The sequence below is a fragment of the Quercus lobata genome, chromosome 6 (genome assembly GCF_001633185.2).
Source record: "Quercus lobata isolate SW786 chromosome 6, ValleyOak3.0 Primary Assembly, whole genome shotgun sequence".
Lineage (NCBI taxonomy): Eukaryota > Viridiplantae > Streptophyta > Magnoliopsida > Fagales > Fagaceae > Quercus > Quercus lobata.
Window position 1 is genome coordinate 4,518,600 of NC_044909.1, and position 16,505 is coordinate 4,535,104.

At 31.6% G+C, this 16,505-nt stretch overlaps 1 long non-coding RNA gene across 4 annotated transcripts; it reads left to right on the forward strand.

Moving 5' to 3' along the window:
- The first annotated feature begins 5,036 nt into the window (after positions 1-5,036).
- Positions 5,037-11,924, forward strand: LOC115994334. 4 transcript variants are annotated; one of them, XR_004093194.1, is made up of 6 exons: positions 5,037-5,183; positions 5,297-5,346; positions 8,557-8,663; positions 9,471-9,834; positions 9,938-10,005; positions 11,745-11,924. It is a non-coding gene; the product is annotated as an uncharacterized LOC115994334 (long non-coding RNA). The 4 variants fall into 4 exon arrangements; XR_004093195.1 differs by having other exon boundaries at positions 8,561-8,663; positions 9,433-9,834; XR_004093197.1 differs by having other exon boundaries at positions 8,561-8,663.
- Positions 11,925-16,505: the final 4,581 nt, after the last annotated feature.

Below are 16,505 nucleotides of genomic sequence, written 5' to 3' on the forward strand. Positions count from 1 at the left end.
GCATTCGTGGATGGCTGACGGTGAAATAGAGCGAAGAGACTCCACATGTAAAGTGCCGTGATGCTGGAAACCCTGAAGCTGACGGTTCCGGACCTGACGAAACAACGTATACTGATGGCATCAGCCATGGAATGCGTGATCGCCACGTTTGCGTGTATAAGTAAATAACTTGCTCCCCACGTTTCGTGAGGAGCGTGAGGACTCCTATATGGAAAGAATCCCGTAAAATACGCCCAAGAAGACTCCTATAAGGAAAAGACTTCTACTCCAAGGAAAAGATGTCAACCCTCTACTACTATAAAAATCCAAACACCCTCACAAACCAAGGTACGCATAATTTACCCTCTCTAGCACTCTAGAGCAGTGAGAATAGTTCTAAATTGACCTTCGGAGGGTGTTTGGCCGGTACTACACCGGTACTCTCTGCTAGGTTATTCCTTTTCGTTGTGCAGGTGCCATTGACGATCGTACAAGGAACGTGTGACTCGCTGGTGGTACTATTTTCGGCATCATCACTAACTAATTCTCATAGTTATCAAAATGTGAATTATATCGTGAATCAATTTTTTATTTTTCTGTATCATATGTCATAAGAAAGGTATTAGTCAATATTTACGAAACTAATAAATTCATTATAAATATATGAAAGGTATATTCATTCTAAATTCATAACATATTCAACTAATAATCAATTCAATCATCAATTATGTAATAATATTTACCAAAAGTAAGTAAATAAATCAAATTAAAATATATTTATCACATACATATTCAAATTAATTAAAATCAAAAGTGATAATACAAGATATATGAGCCAAAATAATTAATTTTTTCATCATTTTGCTTAATCAACTTTATCTAAGTCAATGTTAACAAGATGTTCATCATCTTTCAAAATTATTTCTTTATTAACATTTTCTAACTGCTCCAATACCTAATAATCCACTGAAAATCTTCCCACTGAACCTCATTTCACAAAGTCTAGTGGTCTCGAGACCATCTATTAAGTTTGACTGGGTTTGACAAACTTTAACTAAACTTTAACCGTGCATTTCTCTAAATCCAGCTGTTTGATTGTGACCATAATTTACTCGAATTAACCTTTCATTACACTCTTCAAATCCAATGGTTAGATTTCAAATCTAAGTATGGTGTGAGATAGACATGTGTTGTGAATCTGTATGACTATATTCTCTTAATCTGACCATCCAATTGGTCTCAAATTTCACCAACACCAACATGTTACCATACTCTTCTATCCTAATAATCAAAATTTTAATATAAATTTCACCAAGTCTAGTGGCCACAGGACCATTTATTATGTTTAACTAGGTTTGACCAACTTTAACTAAACTTTAACTGCACCTCTCTCTAAATACAACCGTTTGATTGTGATTACAATTTACTACAAATAACCTTTCATTACATTCTTCGAATCCAACAGTTAGATTTCAAATCTAAGGATGGTGCGTGATGGACATATGTTGTGTACTTGTATGGCTATGTTCTCTTAATCTGACCATCCAATTGTTCTCAAATTTCATCAACACTAATATGTCACCATACTCTTCAATCCTAATGATCAAGGTTTAAATATGAATTTCACCAAGTCAAGTGGTCTCGAGACCATCTATTAAGTTTGACCGGACTTGACCAACTTTAACTAAACTTTGACCGTGTATTTCTCTAAATTCAACGGTTTGATTGTGACCATAATTTACTAGAATTAACCTTTCATTACATTCTTCAAATCCAATGGTTAGATTTGAAATCTAAGTATGGGGTGAGATGGACATGTGTTGTGTACCTATATGACTATGTTCTCTCAATCTAACCATCCAATTGGTCTCAAATTTCATCAACACCAATATGTCACCATACTCTTCAATCCCAATGATCAAGATTCGAATATGAATTTCGCCAAGTCAAGTGGTCTCAGGACCATCTATTAAGTTTGACCGGATTTGACCAACTTTAATTAAACGTTGACTGCGCATTTCTCTAAATCCAACCGTTTGATTATGGCCATAATTTACTAAAATTAACCTTTCATTACACTCTTCAAATCCAACGGTTAGATTTCAAATTTAAGTATAGTGTGAGATGGACATATGTTGCGTACTTGTATGACTATGTTCTCTCAATCTGACCATCCAATTGGTCTCAAATTTCACTAACACCAATATGTCACCATACACTTCAATCCCAATGATCAAGATTCGAATATGAATTTCGCCAAGTCAAGTGGTCTCGGGACCATCTATTAAGTTTGACTGGGTTTGACCAACTTTAGCTAAACTTTGACCGTGCCTTTCTCTAAATTTAGCCGTTTGATTGTGATTATAATTTACTAGAATTAACCTTCCATTACATTCTTCGAATCTAACGGTTAGATTTCAAAATCTAAGGATGACACGTGATGGACTTATTTTTGTGTACCTATATGGCTATGCTCTCTCAATCTGGCCATCCAATTGTTCTCAAATTTTACCAATACCAATATGTCACCATACTCTTCAATCCTAATGATCAAGATTGGAAAATGAATTTCATCAAGTCTAGTGGTCACAGGACCATCTATTAAGTTTATTAACTAAACTTTGACCGCACCTTTCTCTAAATCCAACCGTTTGATTGTGACCATAATTTACTATAATTAACCTTTCATTACACTCTTCAAATCTAACGGTTAGATTTTAAATATAAGGATGGCACGTGATGGACATATATTGTGTACCGGTATGACTGTGTTTTCTCAATCTGACCATTCAATTGATCTCAAATTTCACCAACACTAATATGTCACCATACTTTTCAATCCCAATGATTAAAATTCAAATATGAATTTTACCAAGTCTAGTGGTCACGGGACCATCTATAAAGTTTAACCAGGTTTGACTAACTTTAATTAAACTTTGACCGCACCTTTCTCTAAATCCAACCGTTTGATTGTGACCATAATTTACTATAATTAACATTTCATTACACTCTTTAAATTCAACGATTAGATTTCAAATCTAAGGATAGCGCGTGATGGACATATGTTGTGTACCGGTATGACTATGTTCTCTCAATCTGACCATTCAATTGGTCTCAAATTTCACCAACATCAATATGTCACCATACTCTTCAATCCCAATGATCAAAATTCAAATATGAATTTCACCAAGTCTAGTATTCACAGGACCATCTATAAAGTTTAACCAGGTTTGACTAACTTTAATTAAACTTTGACTACGCATTTCTCTAAATCTAACCATTTGATTGGATCATAATTTATTAGAATTAACCTTTCGTTACACTCTTCTAATCCAACGGTTAGATTTAAAATCTAAGGATGACGTGTGATGGACATATGTTGTGTACTTGTATGGCTATCTTCTCTCAATCTAACCATCCAGTTGTTCTCAAATTTTACCAACGCTAATATGTAACCATACTCTTCAATCCTAATGATCAAGATTGGAAAATGAATTTCATCAAGTCTAGTGGTCACAGGACCATCTATTAAGTTTAACCAGGTTTGACCAATTTTAACTAAACTTTGACCGTGTCTTTCTCTAAATCCAACCATTTGATTATGACCATAATTTACTAGAATTAACCTTTCATTACGCTCTTCGAATCCAACGATTAGATTTCAAATCTGAGATGGCGCGTGATGGACATAGGTTGTGTATCTGTATGACTATATTCTCTTAATCTAACCATTCAATTGGTCTCAAATTTCACCAACACCAATATGTCACCATACTCTTTAATATCAATGATCAAAATTCGAATATGAATTTCACCAGGTCCAGTGGTCTCGGGACCATCTATTAAGTTTAATCGGATTTGACTAACTTTAACTAAACTTTGACTGCGCCTTTCTCTAAATCTAACCATTTGATTGTGACCATAATTTACTAGAGTTAACCTTTCATTACACTCTTCGAATCCAACGATTAGATTTCAAATCTAAGGATGGTGCGTGATGGACATATGTTGTGTACCTGTATGGCTTTGTTCTCTCAATCTGACCATCAAATTGTTCTCAAATTTTACCAACAACAATGTGTCACCATACTCTTCAATCCTAATGATCAAGATTCAAATATGAATTTCACCAAGTCAAGTGGTCTCGGGACCATCTATTAAGTTTGACTGGGTTTGATCAACTTTAACTAAACTTTGACCGCACCTTTCTCTAAATCCAACCGTTTGATTGTGACCATAATTTACTATAATTTACCTTTCATTACACTCTTCGAATCCAACGGTTAGATTTCAAATCGAAGGATGGCGTGTGATGGACAAGTGTTGTGACGCCTAGCAATTTAGATGCTTGGAGATGTAACTATTTCTATGTTTGGTTTGATTTGGAATTAAAAAAAAATACATATATATATATATATATCTTGGGAATATAAGATGTTTATATTTAGTTTATAATAAAAAAATCTTATAAGAATTATTAATTTTTCCCCAAATACTATATTATAAAAAATCTTATAAGAATTATTAATTTTTACTTTATGTTTTCTTTCTTTTGAAATAATTATATTCTTTAACACGCACATAGCACTAATCCAAATATATTTTAAATATAATGTCAAATAAACAGACCAAACTATTCAACATTAAATTATATATACTTAAATACAATTATCAAAAGTACAAGGAAATGAAAAATACATAATGACAATGAAATTTCTGAGAAGGCGAAGGCTATTTAGGGTATTTCACTTGGTGAGGCATTGGATCTAAGAAATTATTATTTGTTCATTCAATTTCCCTATAAAATAATTGCCAACCGTGATACATACTAGGCACAATAACAATTGATTTTATAGAAAATAAAAATAAAAAATAAAAAAGGAGCTAAGCCCAAATTTCTGATTGATTGAAATTTGGGAGCTGAGCCCATATATACAGTCTCAGTAAAGTTCAAAACTTTTATTATTAAAAAAGAAAAAAAGAAAAAGAAAGAGGTGAAAAGAAAAGGAAAGCTAAGACGTAAAATGCACAGTGAAGACTCAAAAAAAAAAAAAAAAAACGCACTATTTTATTTTTTGGTTGTGGTTTTCTTTTCTCAATTCGTTTTCACTTTTCTCATACTCACAATTCTCAACTGCAACATCGATCTGCACCGTGAATATCGTTCTTATCGAGGTCAATTGCAAGACCAATTTCAGTAATTGGTTAGTCCCTATTTCCCTCAGCTTCTTTGCCTTCAACCCTTGAATTCATAATTGGGAAACATAATTTCAGACCTTTGAGCATTGAAAGTTTTTTTTTTGGTGGTACTTTGCAGGTTAGTGATTTGGGAAATGTAATTGGGTTGCCGCTACAAAGCGTGTAAAGGTTAGATATTCATATATATATATATATATATATTTTTTTTTTATCTGTATAGTTATTTTGTGGTTGAAGGGAGTTCAATTACCATATTCACATTCGTTCAATTTCTATGTTTTTTGAATGTCTATCTATTAATGACAAGTAGAGATGAATATTGGAAATAGTGTTTATTTTTGCTACTCTTCTTCATACCGGACTGAAATACAAACAAAAAAAAAAAATTTAGATCTAATAGTCTCTCTCCTTTCTCAATAATTTACTAACTTGCTCTTGCTCTTGGATCACTGCCGTCATTAACACGGTGCCGTTGTCGCCACCACGTTGCCTGTAGCAACCCATTTGGCGTTCTTCTCTTCAGCTTCTCCGGTTGTTTCTTCTTCTCCTCCTTCTTTGTCTGCTCAGCCATATGTTTCTTCTTCTTATTCTAACTCCTATGTTTCTTTTTATTTTAATCTTTAACTTTTGTTGTTTTGTGTGCTTGACAATTGACAAGCAGTGACAAGTCACTGACAACCCACGTGAACTCATTCAAAAATTCAAACTCCACATTTTTTTTTATTTTAATATAACATTATATCTATTTAATACTTACTGGATTTGTGTGCTCTGTCCACGGACTCCACACATCATAACACTACAAGTACAATGACTAGGGCTATTTATTTAAGGCCTATTTTAGTATTATTATTTAATACATCAATATCAATTCTATTTTATATATGTACATATATATATATATATATATTTTGCTTAGAATATTATATATTATATAATAATAGTCTAATGAAGTGAAAGTGAAATGTCTTTTTTTTCAATAGGTACTTGCATGGAGATTATTGATTCACGATCAGATTGATTGGGTTGGGTTTAATGCTTGTTTGTGGGGTTGGATATATTGGACATATATGACATATATTATATAGAGTACCTCTGTCTACTTGTTTTTAGGAGATGGCTTTTTTTTGGGGGGGTGCAATATTTCAGACACAATAGTCATTAGGGACTAGAGGACACAAAAGAAGTAAATAAAACAAATATAAAAGATAGCTAAGATAGGAAGAGCTATCACGGCCAGAAAAGTCCCATTATCATTAATGGTGTTCCATATGTGGTGTGGATTGTAACTAAAACTTGGTGATTACATCAAAATTGAGAAATTTTGCTATTAATGTCTGTCTAAGCTGTTAATTGTTTGTTTGTTTATTTATTTATTTACTTTCATTTAGATCTTGCGGTAATTCAGCGAATCCACTGAAAGTATAGCTGTCTTAAAGGTTGATTTGGCTAATGCAAAGAAGTGTCTTAGCGCCCGCAATAAACAATTGCATCAGTTGTGGTATCAGTCATTAGCGCTGCATCACATAATTTTCCTGTTAGATCAATTTGAGGGCATAGTTAAGGTCTGTCCAACCTATTTCCAGCTTTAAGATAATATCATATCCAATAGTATTGCATACTTTTGGTCAATGTTACATTTTAATCCTTTAATTCTACATCTATGCCGCTATGCTTGGATTTTTTTGTACTAGAGTTGCAGTTGCATATCATCTCCCTACAAACATGCAGACATTTTTTGAAGTAAGTTATATACATGCGAGCATGGATGAATAAGTGCATGCATTAATATGCACACATTTATGCATGCTATGATATGTCCTTAATGACTTGTTCTAATCATTACTTAAAAAAGGAAAAGAAAAGAAAAGATAAAAGAACTTGTATCTTGCTCAAGTGGAATTTGGGGTGTGTAGTAAATTATTAATGGAACTTCTCAGCATTTTATGGGTATTGCAGCTTTTAGTGTGTTTTGAAAAATTAACTCCACTATATTGTTTGTAGCTTAAAAAAAAAAAATGTCTTTTTGAAATGAAGGAAAATGGTGTTTTAGGGTATTTTCCTTGTGAAATGAGCCACTTAAACAAAAAGCATCAATTCACTGTGCTTAAGATATTTATCAAAGAATATATATGCATCACTGTCATTTGCATTCAAATGATGCATGGTCATATAGCAACAATACTTCCAAGGTTAAATTTCAACCAGCACATGCAGTGTTTAACAGTGACTGATTGCCTCATCATTTAAGTTCATGAGTTGTAGAATTTATGGTAAGAATATATTAACTGGGCATTAAGGATATGTTTGGTTGGGGTGAAAATAGGGAGGATGGAAAATACGAATAGGAGAATAGGGTGAAAAATAACATTTTTCATTGTTTGGTTGAGAGGGGGAGAGGGAGAGAAAAGTGGTGGGGCCCACAAGTTTTCTCTCATTCCCCTTTAAAATACAATCTCTCCAAATTAGAGAGAAAATTGGAGTGAAAAGTGGAAAAAACATATGGACAAAACTGCCCCCACCTCTTAATGTTTATGGCCTTTTTTTTTTTTTTTTTTTTTTTTTTTTTTTTTTTTTTTTTTTTACTTTTCCTTTGTAACTCTGACTTTTTGTTTTTGTTTTTTCTTTCTTTGGTTTTGTCTGGTGGTGGATTCTTCTTCTTTTACTTCTTTTTTTTTTCTTCTTAATTTTTATTTTTATTATTTTTTTAAGAAAACACTTTTGGATGATTTCTTATTCTATTTTTTGAAATGTCCACTTTCATCTATACACAATTTTTAAAAGGTACCTTTCTTATCATGATTTAGGCAGCTCTTGTCTTGATCAATGATCATGATTCATGAGGTCAATGTCACCCCTATTAATGAAGAGTGGCTTAGGGCAGTGACATGAAGCTTTGGAAGTTTACAATTACTACTTCCATTTAGTAGTTGTATAAAAATAAAGATAGCAGAGTTGCCTTTTGACTGATGCTATAGGGTGCCTCATAGTTATTGAAAGGAGTTGCTTAATCTGCCAAAACCATATGAAAAGAGAGAGCTAGAAAGTTTGGGGGAAAGGTCTACATTCATCACTAGCCTTGTTTGTAGCTTAATGTTAATGGTACTTCCAGTCCTTGACTAGTGACTACATTCTACCTTTGACAGGTCTTAGCTAGTCTTGGGTTTGATTGATTCATTATAGTTACTGGGTATTAGTACGAAACTATATTTTGAAAGTTCATTTATTGGTAGGTGCAACTAGAAAAGAAAAAGAAGAATAAATAAATTGCTTGATTTTGTTAATAAGTGTTCTAAAGCTTCAAGTTAAGAGATATATTTAACATTGTAGTATTCAGTTTTAATGCTTTATTATTATTATTATTATTATTTTCTTAAGATAGGCGTGGTGGTGTGTGGTTTTGGAGTTTTGAGATTGTGGAAATGTGAGGTTTGAAGATTGGAGTAGAAGAAGCTCTTTGATGAGGAATGTAAATGAGATAACCAGTAAGAGAAAGCCGTTGTTTTTTTCTTTTCTGGTTTTTTTTTTTTACCAAACCAAACAGAGGAAGATTCTGACACGACTCAACTAGAATTCAACTATTTATTTTTTAGTTCAATCCTAGGTTCAGTTGTACTGTTAATGCATGATAGATATACATTGGAAGTATAATAATTAATAATGAATAATAAAAAGCAGCTTTATCTCCTTCCCTTGAAAATGCAGGTTCAACTAAGCTAGTTCTTTCATTCTCAACCAAAAAAAAAAAAAAAAAATTAAGGCCCTTTCTGTGATTATATAATTTATAATTTTATAATATGCTCATTTTTATTTTATTTTTTCATAAAAATTATTAAGAAAAAATTAAATCAACAGCTTTTAAGGTTTTATGAAATGATACTCACTAAAATTATGGACTAAAGGACACTTGCCTTAGAGCTTTGTATAAATGCAACAATAAATCCAATGTTTCATGGACCAAACCATTTTTACAAGATGGCTGACCTGCTATGTAGTGAAATTGAAAGTACAACAACCCCTCTCACCTTTGTTTCACTCTGAGTTAATTTTGTAGTTTTTATTTTTGATTTTGGTTAAATTACATTCTAAACTTTTAATTACTACTATACTAATATATGGGCTTAAAGTGCTTGAATCTGTTAAAATAAATGCAAGCCTTTGAAATTCCTTCTATTTGAATAAAGAATGCCTACTATGAGGCATACAGATTTTTTGTCATGATGGTAAAGATGTTTAAATTTTGATTCTTAATAGACATGAATGTCCTTATATGTGGATTAACTTGCATGCAGTACAAGTTCTATGTTGATGGAAAATGGGGATATGATGAATCTGAACATCATGTGACTAGTGATTATGGGATTGTGAACACACTACATCTGTCTACGGATGACATGGATGTTGATAATGATGTCTTTTCGGCATGTGGTGAGTTAGATATACCATATGCTTGAAATCATGATTACCATGATACTTTGGCCCTTCTTGTTGTCTTTTATATTTTGTTATGATTTTGATGGAAGTTAGAAATTTTAGTGATATCTATATGTCTCTATGGGCTTGACTTGAGGAGTTGTTTGAACTTTAGTGTTCTTAATACCTAACCAAGCTTTGCTCATTTGAAACCTATGAGCCTATGAAGCAAGTTTTTATTTGGTATCTACTTCTTTTTCATTATATTACATTAGAATTTCATGTGTTGTATATATTTAATTAGTGTATTAATAAATTCCTTTTAAATTAAACTCATCTTTTACAGGCTAAGCATTCTTTGTAGGTGGTGAGTTTTGATTTTTTTTGAAGAGCCGTGTGTTTGGCTTGAGCACAGTAAGTGCTTTACATTAGAATTTCATAACTGTTTTGTGGTGGGTTGTTGAGTGTGAGCAAGCGGGTGGCTTGCATGGTGATATAAGGTGCTTTACATTGATATTGGGAGTGTTGATTGTTTTGTGTATTTTTGAATGACTATTTTGCGCAGATTTTTTCTCCCCCCGCCCCACCTTAAGTTCCCTAGTGAAAGCCATCTTGATGTTGGTAATTTTGCTTAATAAGCAAGTGAAGAAAAATTAAAAATATTTGGTTCTAAGATTCTATTTTTGGTTTTCCCCCCTGTTTTGATTTTGTTTATGATATCAAGGCGTCTTGGTTTTTTGGCTTTAGTTGTTTTACCAGCAAGATCACATGCATTTTGGATTAGTGATATTCTTGTCTTTTCTGTCTATTGGTTGGTAATGCTACATGTTTTATTTAATTATCATGTTCACAGTATTCACCAGCTACTTCTTTAATATTGATCTACTAAACATGCTAATAGTATAATGTTTAAATTTGATGGTGGTGTTGTAGGCTATTGAAGTGATAAGTATAGTGAATTCACAGTATTTACCAGCTAGTTCTTTAAAGAAAAATGCTAGTACCACAAATATGCTAATAGAATGCTAGTACCACATTGCTCTTTTTGTCATACTAATCTACTAAATATGCTAATAGAATAATGTTTAAATTTGATGTAGTGCAGTAGGCCGTTGGAGTTACAAATAAAGTGAATTCATAGGTTGAAAAGACATGCATTTAACTATATCAGTATATGTTCATTAAAACTGCAGACCACTTTCATTAGAGTATTTCAATAATTTCCTTTGTGGCCAAAATGTACCAAGAGGAAGAGAGTAGTTTAATTTCTTAAATCTTGTTTTGTTGGGGGGGGGACAATGAAAGAAGTGGATTAGTTTTATTCTTTCACTCTTGAGTTCTAAATGTAACCACTTCCCATGTCATTCCTCTCTCACAATATTTCCATCTATTTTAGTATGAGTGTGTAGAACTAATAGAGAATTACTTTGAGGTTCTTGTCAATTTCTCCATTTATAGATAAAAATATGGTATAGAATCTAATTTTATATCATTTCTTGTGTTTTCGGACATATCTAACTCATGTAATAATTTATTACATTTTTTTTGTAGCATTCTATGAACAACAAAGGACTTAAATTGTATATTGAATTGTGTATTGTATATTGTAGGAAAAAAACATTAATTATCTCTCTTTTTTTTTTTGTTTGGGATGTTGGGACTCAACATGTCTATTGTCTTTTTATTATTCTCCAAAAGAAAGATTCTCCTATGATGCTAGACTGTTATCTTTTTGGTTTGGGGAGTAGAAGAAAGAATTAGGGTTTTTTTGTTTTTTTGTTTTTTTTGTTTTAATAACAGTCTGTTTGTGTCTCCATTTAACTTCTATTGCTTTAAGTTCATGATATGTTTTTTAGATGAGTGATATTTCGTACGTATTAATGATTTTTCATTTGCTTTAAATTCTTTTACTTTAATTTCTTTACAAATATCTTTGGATATGTTCTTTGTTATGATTGTTAATTTCTTTTGGAGAATGAGTCTTGATGTAGATTAAGTTTTGTTAAATGCATAAAGCTTTCATATCTTCCTAGTTATGGTATTTTTGAAAAATATAAATGTTAAAATTTTACTTGGACGTTAAAACTATTTATTAAGCATTTTTGTCATCTATTTTAGTTGACCTTTACATTGGTTTATGCTCTTTATTTCAGGTCAAAATATCGCATGCCTTGGGTTATAGATGATGTCGAGGGGAGATATATTTCATTGCAACAAAGTATTAGCTTGGTTGCATATCTTCATGAGGAATTTGTTATCATTTGATTAGTATTTGAGTGAATAGATTCGAACTTGTATTATGTATATGATATTGAACTTGGGTATTATTTTCCCTTATTAGTAGTTATTGATTGAGTAGTTGTTATGCTTATATGAGTATTTGTGATTGAAAATTTGTGATGCATATAGAATTGTGGTTTGTTATTTCCCATCAAGTACCCATGTAAAATTCAGAATGTAAATTTTAAAGAAAAATAAAAAATGTAAAATATTATTAGTGACGACAATGTCATCGCTAATATTTTATCATATCATTAGTGACAACAAACAATATCATCGCTAATATGCAATTTTTAGTGATGACATGTTTGTGGTCGCTTATATATCGTTATCTGTGATGACAACAAGTGTCGTTACTAGTAATGATATATCAATGACCACAAACATGTCGTTGTTAATAATAATCTACTAGCGACGACAAAAAAATTTGTCACTACTAATGAGATAGTAGCGACGATATTTCGTCTTGGGGTCTCGAGTTATTTATGATGACAATTGTCACTATTAGCGACAACTTTGTTGTCGTTAATAGTATTGTATTTGCGACGACATTAATATCTTCACTAAAAAACTTTTTTGTAACCAAATTCGTTTAACGAAAGTTAGCGACGACATTTTTCGTCACCAATATAATTAGCGACGATATTTAAAGCATTAGCGACGACTATATGCCGTCGCTAAAGACCAAATTTCTTGTAGTGCCTGTACTTTATTGCTGATCCCAGCCGGTTCAAAAGAATTCACTTTTTTTTTTTATATATAAAAAATAAATAAAGAAAATGCTAACCCCCATGACAATAATTAATAATTCATTTAAAAAAAATTTTGTAAAAAAATAAAAAAGAATATAATTAATATTTTAACAGTTTATTTTATTTTCCATAAAAGTGGTGTTAAAACTTTCCTAAAATAGATTATTAACCATTTTCCAAAGAGCATCCGTTAACATAACCTAAAAAAGAACAAAGTTTCTCTCCAAACTAGAAATTTTTCAAAATTCTCACATATTTCTTTTTTGGGTGTGAATTTTGAAAATTTAACCGTTGAATTTCATGTTGTTCTTAACATACGTATCAAATTTCGTTCAAATTGGATGTTATTTATTATTTAATCAATTAACTTATTTTTTATATACAGCTTTAGATCACAAAAACTTGAAATTATAATATTTATTTGATGACATAGCAATTGATCTTTGATTTTCTTGAAATTTTATAAGCATTAAGAATGTAATAAGAACATGCAATCTAACAGTTAGATTTTCAAAATTCACATTCAATATAAAGATATATGATAAGTTTGTAGGTTTTCTCTCCAAACTAGTTTGGAGAGAAACTTTGTCCCGTAAAAAAATATAACAACCCATAATCTTATTTTAACTATTAAAATTAAGTCCATTAAAATAAATAAATAAAAACAATAATAATGTGGTTTGGTTTTCTTGTTTGTTTTGTTTAATGACTCCTCAATTAAAATGTTAAAGAACTCAATATCTTTCTTTCACACGAAGCTTAGGAGATTAAGACGTAATTGTTTTTATGATTATTATTAGGCTAAAATGTAAAAATGATTTTTTAAGTTTTTTCAGATTTTATTTCAGTCTTCTAACTTTTTTTTCCCGTTTATTTAAGTCCTCTAACGTTCAAGTTTATTCAATTAAAACTTCTCCATCAACTTTTGTTATATGTTGTGGTTAATTTTTCAATTTTTTAAAAATTTTCAAATTTTTTAAATTAAAAAAAATTCAATTACTGATTGAAAAATATTTTCCAGATTTTTTTTATAAAAAATTTTAACAAAAATTATCAGAAAGACCTTAATTAAATAAATTAATTTGAAAGTTAGTGTTAGTGTTGCATTTTAGCCTTATTATTATTAATACTTTCGAAAGTTGTGATAGTTGGGGAAGCCTCACCACATGTACTTCCCTGTTAACGGAAAGTTCTTTTTCTAAGGGGGCAAAAGAAATTTTGATTCAGGGGAATTGTAACTTTGCTTGGTGGATGGATATGAGCCAGTGATGTTGGTGGGTCAGTGGGAACAATATAAATAGATTGCTGCTTTACTTAGGAATGGCCATAATTAGCTGTGTCAACTGGAAGCTTCTCTTTATGTCTTTGAGATTCTAGGCTGGATGCTTTGCTTCACTTAGGGACGACGGAGAACCGTGTTTGTTCCACTAAAAACGGACTGTTTTCAGTTTTCATTTTAAAAAAATTTTTTTTTTTTTGGTCCTACTAGTGAAATAGTCGTTTGGATATATATTTTGTTCTTATTTTTATTTTCAATATCCAAAAATGTGAGAATGAGAAATCAAAACAAGATTTTGACATTTTAATTTTCAGCAAAATAAGTTCAATAACATTTTTGTAAATAAATTTTAAAAAAATGACATCATGGGTCCCACATGACAGCCTCTCTCTCTCTCTCTTTTCTTTTTTTAATGTTGGGATTTGATGATTTTGTAAATTTCTATTTTGTGCAGTACCTAGTCTGTCATTGGTCCTGATTCACAAAGAATGAATTTGGGGTTATGCGTTAAACATAAGTTTGCAGTTGTGGCTAGGTTTGACGAGGGAGGTGAACTGTTTCTAGTGGGTGTGATAAGGTGTCTGTTGGGTTTGTTAAAAAGATACTTATATTTTTTTTGAGTAACAAAAGTGAAAATGAGAACGAAAATGAAGAAAGTGAGAATAGAAAATGAAAATAAACCTAATAGGAGCCCATCATGTTTTTTTTTTTTGGGTTTTGTTTTTTGAGAATCTAGGTTGCAACTTAGATTCTCAGGTACTTCCAGAGCATGAAAAATGAGCCCTCACTCTCATATTCATGGTAGAGTTTATCATGAATGAGAGATGATGAAGCACCATTTCACTATACTTCGAAAATACTAAGAATTTTTCCAATCGGTACTTTATCTATTTTCGAGAATCTAGGCTGGATGCTGTATGTGTTGAGGTCCCCCATAAAGGGTTTAGAACACAACACAAGATTTAATTTTCACCTTGCACGTATCATGAGCCTATTTACAAGGATATAGGGGAAAATTACGCTTTACCTCCCTAAACTATACCTCATATTACACTTAGCACCCTAAACTATGAGGATACACACTTACCCCCTAAACTATTACCAGTTGCACACTTTGCACTCCATTGTTAAGTTGGCCGTTAATTTGGATGAAATTTAAACTCATGTGCAAGTCATGTGACATCTGCAAAGTTGGCATATAATTAAAAGACCAAATTACCCCGTTTGAATCTCTTAAAACAACAAATCTCCCTCTCTTGTGTTCTCTCTAGATGGCACTCATATATATAAATATATAAATATAAATATATATATATATATATATATATATATATATATTTGGCCCTTAAACTTCAATCCTCGCCTTCTTCCTCCATTCAACATCACAGGTCTCTCGTTTCCTCTCAATCTCTCGCTTCACTCCATCAGTCGTAGTCCCAGCCCCAAATAACCCAAGATTGAAATTACCCCAAATTGAAAACCAGAACTCAGTCTTTGCCTCAGTTTTAGTTTGTGTGTAGCAATTATTTTGTGTTTTCTCAAGTTCAGTTTCAGTTCTTTCTTTCTCCTCTGTTTCTTTTTCTTATTTGATTTTAATTTTTGAGTGCTTCATAAAGGTCCAAGTTTGGTTCCTTAAACCATGTTCTTATTACAAAGGTTAGGGATTAAGAATATAATGTATTGATGTTAAGCAGAAATTGAATTTGGATTTTACAGATTTTCAAACATTACTGGAACCCATGGCTACATATATAAAAGAATGCCAATTGTATTCATATCTCAAAGGAGAGCATGTTATCAATCAGTATATGTATTAACCCAGTATAAAGGAGAGCTTGTGCTTGTTTAAAACAAATTAAAATGACATAAGAAAAAGAAACAGAGGAGAAGGATAGGACTGGAACTGAATGAGAGAGGGAATGTTGAGAACTGAGACTGAGAGGGAGAGTTGTGTTGTTTTAAGAGATTGAAGGGGGTAATTTGGTCTTTTAATTATATGCCATCTTTGCAGCTGTCACATGACTTGCACATGAGTTTAAATTCCATCAAAATTAACAGCTAAGTTAACAATGAGGTGCAAAGTGTGCAAAGGGTAATAGTTTAGGGGGTAAGTATGCATCCACATAGTTTAGGGTGCTAAGTGTAACATAGGGTATAGTTTAGGGGGGTAAAGTGTAATTTTCCCAAGATATAGTGGACCACAGTCGTAAAAGAATGAGAATTGTTTAGAAATTTGAACTGAAAATTGAACCCATTGAAAATTACAATTGTGATCTCTTTGGAACTCTTTGCAAATTATAATGTTGATTTGCTAAAGTATTGCATTTCATATGTCAAATGCTTCATTTGAACTGAACATAGTTTCTAAGCTTATGAAGTTTCATATTATGTAAGTTCATTTATTTTACGTATGAATATACTTGATCTAGCTAGTTAAGACTTAGGATAATTATTGAATTCAAACTCATTCCCTCCAACCTCCCTCCCCTCCCCTCTTTTTTCTTCACCTTTTATATTCAGATTTTGAGAAATAGCGAGTGTCATATTCAGATTTCGAGAAATAGCAAGTGTCATATTTAGATTCTAAGAAATAGCAAGTATTG